We start from the raw sequence: 9,429 nt of genomic DNA, 5'->3' as shown, positions 1-9,429 counted from the left end.
GAGCGACTGCTGATGCTGACATCTGGTCCGGACTGAAGGACCTGACAACGATTACGGACATGTCGTCTACTGTCACTGCATATGATTCTCTCCCCATTGAAAGAATGGTGGAGGATTATATGAGTGACCGCATCCAAGTAGGCACGTCAGACAGTCCGTACTTATACTGGCAGGAAAAAGAGGCAATTTGGAGGCCCTTGCACAAACTGGCTTTATTCTACCTAAGTTGCCCTCCCACAAGTGTGTACTCCGAAAGAGTGTTTAGTGCCGCCGCTCACCTTGTCAGCAATCGGCGTACGTGGTTACATCCCGAAAATGTGGAGAAGATGATGTTCATTAAAATGAATTATAATCAATTCCTCCGTGGAGACATTGACCAGCAGCAATTGCCTCCACAAAGTACACAGGGAGCTGAGATGGTGGATTCCAGTGGGGACGAATTGATAATCTGTGAGGAGGGGGATGTACACGGTGATATATCGGAGGATGATGATGAGGTGGACATCTTGCCTCTGTAGAGCCAGTTTGTGCAAGGAGAGATTAATTGCTTCTTTTTTGGTGGGGGTCCAAACCAACCCGTCATTTCAGTCACAGTCGTGTGGCAGACCCTGTCACTGAAATGATGGGTTGGTTAAAGTGTGCATGTCCTGTTTATACAACATAAGGGTGGGTGGGAGGGCCCAAGGACAATTCCATCTTGCACCTCTTTTTTTCTTTTATTTTTCTTTGCGTCATGTGCTGTTTGGGGCGTGTTTTTTTGGAAGGGCCATCCTGCGTGACACTGCAGTGCCACTCCTAGATGGGCCAGGTGTTTGTGTCGGCCACTAGGGTCGCTTAGCTTACTCACACAGCTACCTCATTGCGCCTCTTTTTTTTCTTTGCGTCATGTGCTGTTTGGGGAGTGTTTTTTGGAAGGGCCATCCTGCGTGACACTGCAGTGCCACTCCTAGATGGGCCAGGTGTTTGTGTCGGCCACTTGGGTCGCTTAGCTTAGCCATCCAGCGACCTCGGTGCAAATTTTAGGACTAAAAATAATATTGTGAGGTGTGAGGTGTTCAGAATAGACTGAAAATGAGTGGAAATTATGGTTATTGAGGTTAATAATACTTTGGGATCAAAATGAACCCCAAATTCTATGATTTAAGCTGTTTTTTAGGGTTTTTTGAAAAAAACACCCGAATCCAAAACACACCCGAATCCGACAAAAAAAATTCGGTGAGGTTTTGCCAAAACACGGCCGCGGAACCGAACCCAAAACCAAAACACAAAACCCGAAAAATTTCCGATGCTCATCACTAGCACTGCCTAGGCACTATATTAAACCCCCGCCAGTATAAATATATGTAAGTAATAGCGGGGCTAAAGCGCGCCATTAATGGGGCGGGGCTTCCTCCTCACAGCTCATTTCAGCGCCATTTTCTCCTCACAGAGACGCTGGTCCTTACAAAGCACTGCTGTACTGATCAGAGTTAAAAACGAGGGGGGGCACAGTTGTTTGGTGCAATATAAGTTAAAAATAAAAGTACACTATATCTTGAGCGCTGTGGAAATTAGCTAGTAAACTCCTTCTGTGTTTCCATGACAGGATGTACTGTAAATCCCTTACAGCCAGTGTAATGTCGGTGGGTGTTTGGTACACATGTGTCAGCATATCTGAGGCTGAGTGCTCTGCCACAAAGGGAATGACTCTGTCGGCCCTGTCGACTCCTAATGGTACTTGGTACATGTAAATAAATGTCAACATGTCAGTAGAGGTATATTTTTCCCAAGAGAAAACTATATGGGAGACAGAGACGTGGGGGGTGACCCTGTCGGCGCCAACAATATCTGACTGGGTGGAAATTGGCATGATAATGTGATGCATATCAGAAAGAGCTATACCTATATGTATATGTATGTATAGTAAGGTTACATAGGTTTGAGGCACGATCACAGACGTGATAATATTTATGGAGGGAGTCATATTCATAGAATAGATTTCTCTAAAACCCTTCCGGATCGCAAAAATGTTATTTTGCCCAGTTACTACTCCCTGAGATCAACTCGAATAATGTTTCTTATGTCGACCATAATGTTTCCTGATTAGATCCACAAAATCGGCATTCAGTACCTGTTCAAACACATTAGAACGTATTAATGTCAATAGGGACCCTGCTGTTCCTGACAAAAGGATATATGTATACGTGTTAGATATATATAGATATATAGTAAAAAAGAGGAGAAGAACAAGCGCCTATGGTGCAGTAAGTTTTGTATGTGTTGGACAACACTAAAAATGATGTATATAAATGCGTACCAGAGATTTTCTTTAAACCACGTCAAAATAGATAGATGTCAGTCAGGATATTTCTTGCTATCAACACCATCTAGAAGTCAAAGAAGACGAGATCGCCACATGGCGCAGTATTGCAGGATAGAAGATAATTTTCCCCAAAATAAACCTTATTAGGCGTACCAGATTTTGGATGTATAATCAGCATGAACATCTATCAATTGTGTGTCCAGAGAGATCCCATTCAGTCCAGTACACAGGGTAATTGTGAAATCAGTCGGAAGACTGGAAAATTTATTTAGATTAAATGGCTATAAAACAACACTCAAATGTAAATATAAATAAGTTTTAAAAGAAATATAAAATAAAGCTTAGCTTAGTGGCAGTTTGATCATCTGCTCAGGTCTCAACGCGTTTCGCCAAATAAGGCTTCATCAGGATATATAGATATATATAGATATATGTGTGTATAGGTGCATTTAAAGGTATATATATGTGTATGTATATACACTGCTCAAAAAAATAAAGGGAACACTAAAATAACACATCCTAGATCTGAATTAATTAAATATTCTTATTAAATACTTTGTTCTTTACATAGTTGAATGTGCTGACAACAAAATCACACAAAAATTATCAATGGAAATAAAATTTATTAACCCATGGAGGTCTGGATTTTGAGTCACCCTCAAAATTAAAGTGGAAAAACACACTACAGGCTGATCCAACTTTGATGTAATATCCTTAAAACAAGTCAAAAAGAGGCTCAGTAGTGTGTGTGGCCTCCACGTGCCTGTATGACCTCCCTACAACGCCTGGGCATGCTCCTGATGAGGTGCGGATGGTCTCCTGAGGGATCTCCTCCCAGACCTGGACTAAAGCATCCGCCAACTCCTGGACAGTCTGTGGTGCAACGTGGCATTGGTGGATGGAGCGAGACATGATGTCCTAGATGTGCTCAATTGGATTCAGGTCTGGGGAACGGGCAGGCCAGTCCATAGCATCAATGCCTTCATCTTGCAGGAACTGCTGACACACTCCAGCCACATGAGGTCTAGCATTGTCTTGCATTAGGAGGAACCCAGGGCCAACCGCACCAGCATATGGTCTCACAAGGGGTCTGAGGATCTCATCTCGGTACCTAATGGCAGTCAGGCTACCTCTGGCGAGCACATGGAGGGCTGTACGGCCCCCCCAAAGAAATTCCACCCCACACCATTACTCACCCACTGCCAAACCTGTCATGCTGGAGGATATTGCAGGCAGCAGAACGTTCTCCTTGGCGTCTCCAGACTCTGTCACGTCTGTCACATGTGCTCAGTGAGAACCTGCTTTCATCTGTGAAGAGCACAGGGCGCCAATGGCGAATTTGCCAATCTTGGTGTTCTCTGGCAAATGCCAAACGTCCTGCACGGTGTTGGACTGTAAGCACAACCCCCACCTGTGGACGTCGGGCCCTCATACCACCCTCATGGAGTCTGTTTCTGATCGTTTGAGTAGACACATGCACATTTGTGGCTTGCTGGAGGTCATTTTGCAGGGCTCTGGCAGTGTTCCTCCTGTTTCTCCTTGCACAAAGGCGGAGGTAGCGGTCCTGCTGCTGGGTTGTTGCCCTCCTACGGCCTCCTCCACGTCTCCTGATGTACTGGCCTGTCTCCTGGTAGCGCCTCCATGCTCTGGACACTACGCTGACAGACACAGCAAACCTTCTTGCCACAGCTCGCATTAATGTGCCATCCTGGATGAGCTGCACTACCTGAGCCACTTGTGTGGGTTTTGGGAGGTAATACAGGCACATGGAGGTCACACACACTACTGAGCCTCATTTTGACTTGTTTTAAGGACATTACATCAAAGTTGGATCAGCCTGTAGTGTGTTTTTCAACTTTAATTTTGAGTGTGACTCCAAATCCAGACCTCCATGGGTTAATAAATTTGATTTCCATTGATAATTTTTGTGTGATTTTGTTGTCAGCACATTCAACTATGTAAAGAACAAAGTATTTAATAAGAATATTTCATTCATTCAGACCTAGGATGTGTTATTTTAGTGTTCCCTTTATTTTTTTGAGCAGTATATATATATATATATATATATATATATATATATATATATATATATATAAAAAATTTATAATGAATGCTGAGGTAAAGTTATTCCTTCTCATGTGCTGAGCGCTCTGTTAAAAAAAACTCTGGGTCAAGGATTCCAAGTGTTTATTCTTTTCCTGCCGTGGATAGAATAAAGTGAGAGTCACCCCCTGTTCTGCACAGGGCCCTGTCACAAAGGATCGTATGCAGGAAGATATGTGATACTCTATTTATGTGTCCGCATGTACGTTGATTATACTTGCATTACATGCGCATGGAGGAGTAGTTGTATGCAGGGTACTCCTTATGTTGGGTCATGTCTATATCATTGCAGCATACTGCCGTGTGACTACAAGGGATATAGGACTCGGGTTCGCGGGCCAATTCCATGGCGGTCTCGACTAGGAGGGCGTTTTGGATTCACCAATGGAAAGCTGAGGCTGACTCCGAGAAGAACTGGAGTCGCTTCCCTATGAAGGTGAAACCTGGTTTGGGGATGGCTTTGTTAAGTTGATCTCGGCAGATACCACTGGTAAGTCTACCTTCTTGACCTATGTTCCCTCACAACGGTTGGTGACGCATTTTTGTAGGATGCAGTCATTTCGACCGAATGGATACGGTTTTCCCTTTCTTTGCAGGTAGAGGAAGGTGAAAAGGTAAGAGGTCAGCAGCCTTTTCAAGTTTGCAGAAGCAGAAATCATCCTCTGTTTCTCCCACATCCACCACATGACGCTGGGTCTATCTTGCGGGAGCCCACACCGGTTGGACCACGTCTAATACTCTTCAGTCAGTCCTGGAACGGACATGGATCAGTGAGTTTAAGAATAGAGTCCCAAGGGCGACATACTGGAGTTTCCAGACGATTCCCCTCACTGATTTTTCAAATAGACCTTACCGATTCTCCTCTGGACGGGGAGGTAGTATGCGTCGCCATACAAGAGTTGTGTCAGGATCAGGTCATTGTCCTGCTGTCCCGGTCACACAAAAAAAGAAAAAAAGAAGCTGTTATTCAAGCTTTTTCGTGCTTCTAAGGCTGAAAGAAAGAGGGTCTAAGTACGGTTTCTTCCGCATTAGGCTTACCTGGGTTTGCTATGCAGGATTGTCATTACCAATTCACCGGAGTGATGGCGGTATGATGGTTTTCCTTCGATAGTAAAAGTCATTATTATTCTGTACTGGGACGCTCTCCTGAGTACGGCGAGGTCAAGAAACAAGTGGTGCAAAACGTTGTTTTCTCCCTGACAGTTCTTCAACAAAGTGGTTGGCTCCGGAACTTGCCAGAATCACTGTTGATCCCAACGACGCGGTTGTCGGCGTTGGGAATAATGTTAGATACAGAACTGTTGAGAGTTTGTGTCTTCCAGTGGAAAAAGCTCTGAGGATCCAGTCGGGTCAGATCTGCAACGGTGTCAATCCATCAATACATTCCGTTGATGAAAAAGATGGTTGCGGCCTACGAGGCCATTCAGTGAGCAGGTTAAATGCCAGAGTGGTTTTAGCGGGACCAGTTGGACATGGGGTCCGGGTCTCACCTGCACATGCACCGGAAAATAATCCTATCTTCCAGGACCAGAATCTCTCTCCTGTGGTGGCTGCACAGTTCTCACCTCCTAGAGGGATGAAGGTTCGGGATCCAGGATTGGATCCTGGTGTCCATGGATGCAAGTCTCCGAGGCTGGGGAGCAGTTATTCAGGAGGGAAAATTTCCAGGAAAAATGGTCAAGCCAGGAAGCTTGTCTGCACATAAACATTCTGGAATTAAGGGCTATTTACAATGGCCTTCTGCAAGCGGAACATCTTCTTCACGATCTGCCCGTCTTAATTCAGTCGGACAACATAACGGCAGTGGCGTACGTAAACCGCCAGGGCGGAACGAAGAGCAGAGCGGCAATGGCAGAAGCCACAAAAGTTTTCTGCTGGGTGGAAAGGCATGTAAATGCTCTGTCAGCGATCTTCATTCAGGGTGTAGACAACTTGGAAACAGACTTCCTCAGCAGACACGATCGAAATCCAGGAGAGTGGGGTCTTCATCAAGAGGTATTTGCAGAAGTGACAAGTCGTTGGGGATTTCCTCAAATAGACATGATGGTGTCTCGCCTCAACAAGAAAATTCCAAGATATTGTTCCAGGTCGAGGGACCCTCAAGCAATAGCAGTGAACGCCCTAGTGACACTGTGGGTGTTTCAGTCGGTATATGTGTTCACTCATTCCAAAAGTGATAAAGATCATAAGAAGAACAAGGGTTCAGGCAGTCCTCATTGTTCCAGATTGGCCAAGGAAGGCTTGGTATCCAGATCTTCAGGAATTGCTCATAGGAGATCCCTGGCCTCTTCCTCTACAAGAGAATCTGTTACAGCAGGGGCCGTGCGTGTACCAAGACTTACCGCACCTTCGTTTTACGGCTTGGAGGTTGAGCACAGGATCCTAGCCCGAAAGGGTATTCCCGGTGAAGTAATTCCCACACTGCTTCAGGCTAGAAAAGAGGTAACGGCGAAACATTATCACCGTATTTGGAGAAAATATGTGTCTTGGTGTGAATCCAAGGAGGCTCCTACGGAAGAATTTCAGCTGGGCCGTTTTCTCCATTTTCTGCAAGTAGGGGTGGATGCAGGCCTAAAGTTAGGCTCAATTACAGTACAAATTTCGGCCTTGTCAAATTTCTTTCAAAAAGAATTGGCTTTCCTTACGGAAGTTCAGACTTTCGTGAAAGGCGTGCTGCACATCCAACCTCCCTTTGTGCTCCCGGTGGCATTATGGGATCTTAACGTGGTGTTGCGGTTCCTGCAATCTCATTGGTTTGAACCTTTACGTAAGGTAGAATTGAAATTCAGCACTTGGAAAGTGATCATGCTGTTGGCCTTGACCTCTGCAAGGCGGGTATTTGAATTGGCGGCTTTGTCTCACAAGAGCCCCTATTTGATCTTCCATGAAGATAGAGCGGAGTTGAGAACTCGTCAGCAATTTCTGCCTAAAGTGGTGTCATCGTTTCACATGAACAATCTATTGTGGTGCCAGTGGCTACTGACGCCGTTGAGGAATCGAAGTCTCTAGATGTGTTCAGAGCTTTGAAATTTTATGTAGCCAGAACGGCTCAGATTAGGACAATGGAGGCTCTGTTGTCCTGTATGATCCCAACAAGATTGGGACTCCTGCGTCCAAGCAGACTATTGCACGCTGGATCTGTAATACAATTCGGCAAGCTCATTCTACGGCTGGATTGCCGTTACCGAAATCTGTGAAATGAGGGGTCTCGGCATCACGGCTTTGCCGAGCAGTTACTTGGTCGGGTTCAAACACCTTTGAGAAGTTTTACAAGTTTGATACCCTGGCTGTTGAGGACCTCTTGTTGGGTCAATCGGTGCTGCAGAGTCATCCGCACTCTCCCGCCCATTCTAGAGCTTTGGTATAAACCCCATGGTTCTTGAAGCATACCCAGCATCCTCTAGGACGTATGAGAAAATAGGATTTAATACCTACCGGTAAATCCTTTTCTCTTAGTCCGTAGAGGATGCTGGGTACCCATCCCAGTGCGTACTGTACCTGCAGTTATTGGGTATGTTTAAACACATGGTGTGTTGCGTTTAAGTCAGCCTGTTTCTGACGATATTCATGCCATGGCATGCATTATGCTGTTATTGGTTGTGTTTACACACAGGTTGTGTTACGCTTTATGTCAGCGTATTGCTCTATATTCTTCATGCCGTCGGCTGGTGTTCTATTGAATGCCACGTTCTGCGGCATACTGGAGGTGTGAGCTGGTAAGATGCTCACCGTGGTTTAACAATAAATTCTTTCCTCGAAATGTCCATCTCCCTGGGCACAGTTACTTAAACTGGAGTCTGGAGGAGGGGCATAGAGGGAGGAGCCAGTTCACACTTATTCAAAGTCTTAAAGTGCCCATGTCTCCTGCGGATCCCGTCTATACCCCATGGTTCTTGAAGCATCCCCAGCATCCTCTACGGACTAAGAGAAAAGGATTTACCGGTAGGTATTAAAATCCTATTTTTATTGATGGTACTGTACATTTTTCTCTGCCTCAAAATACACATGTGCATTACCAAAATGTAATAAGAATTACAATGCTATTTTGGTAGGGTTACAGTTGATGACAATGTGGCATACCACCCTCATACCACACCACTAAGCTCCTAGATTCCACAACAGAATTGGGGAGCTGAAGAAGTGGGGTTGCAGACTAGATGATACAGAAAGACTCACATGGCGATGGGGCGTAGCCTCGAGTAGCTAGGTGTGGGGATCTTTTGCCGGCTGTCCTGCTTAAAGCCTCAAATAAATCCTGTTCTTGTAGCTGTTTCTCCCCTGGACTCAGTTTTGCAGCGGAATATTGTCTACTGATCACAGGGAGCTTCGGGGTAGGATCCTGTGTGGTGCCTTTCTGCCCGTTTTTCAGAGATCTCTGCAGCTGGGCCCTCTCTCACTGTGGCTTGGTGTCTCAGCTTCGGCTCCTGTGGTTATTCTGGGATGTTATACTTACCTGAGAGCTGCCTGTTGGTTGTACCCTGTCTCCTGGCTGTGTTCTCTGAAATCCTGTGAGTAACTCCTGCAAGTGTCTTCTCTTCAACCTCCGCCTATCTGATGCGGTGTTTAGGGCGTGTTGGACGCAGGCTGCCGCCATCTTGTTGCTGTCCTCCTCTGCTGCGGCAGGGATACCCTGGCTACTCCGGCACCTCTTGGGCGGTGGATACAGCCCTGCCTGCTTGACATTACTGCTGCTGTGTTCCCTTGTTATCTTCTGCTTCTACGGTCATCTGCCTAGTGCCTCCTGCTGTAGGTCTGCTGGTAAGCTCTGGTGGTGTGCTAGCCACCGCCATCTTGCCATTGGTCTCCTGTTCGGCTGGTATTAACACCATACTGATGGCTAATTCTGTGCAGCAAATCCTTCAGGCAATTACTGCCTCCATGCAGAGGCTATTTACTAAGCTCGGAGATGTGGTAGCTGTTACTTTGAATTCTGTCACTGCAGTGCACACTCATGATATGCCAGCGCAACTACTGGATTTGTCCTTCCCAAGAGATGCGTTTACTCCTGTTACTCCTGATATTGA

This window comes from Pseudophryne corroboree, chromosome 9 (assembly GCF_028390025.1).
Source record: "Pseudophryne corroboree isolate aPseCor3 chromosome 9, aPseCor3.hap2, whole genome shotgun sequence".
Taxonomy (NCBI): domain Eukaryota; kingdom Metazoa; phylum Chordata; class Amphibia; order Anura; family Myobatrachidae; genus Pseudophryne; species Pseudophryne corroboree.
This window is presented reverse-complemented; position numbering follows the sequence as displayed.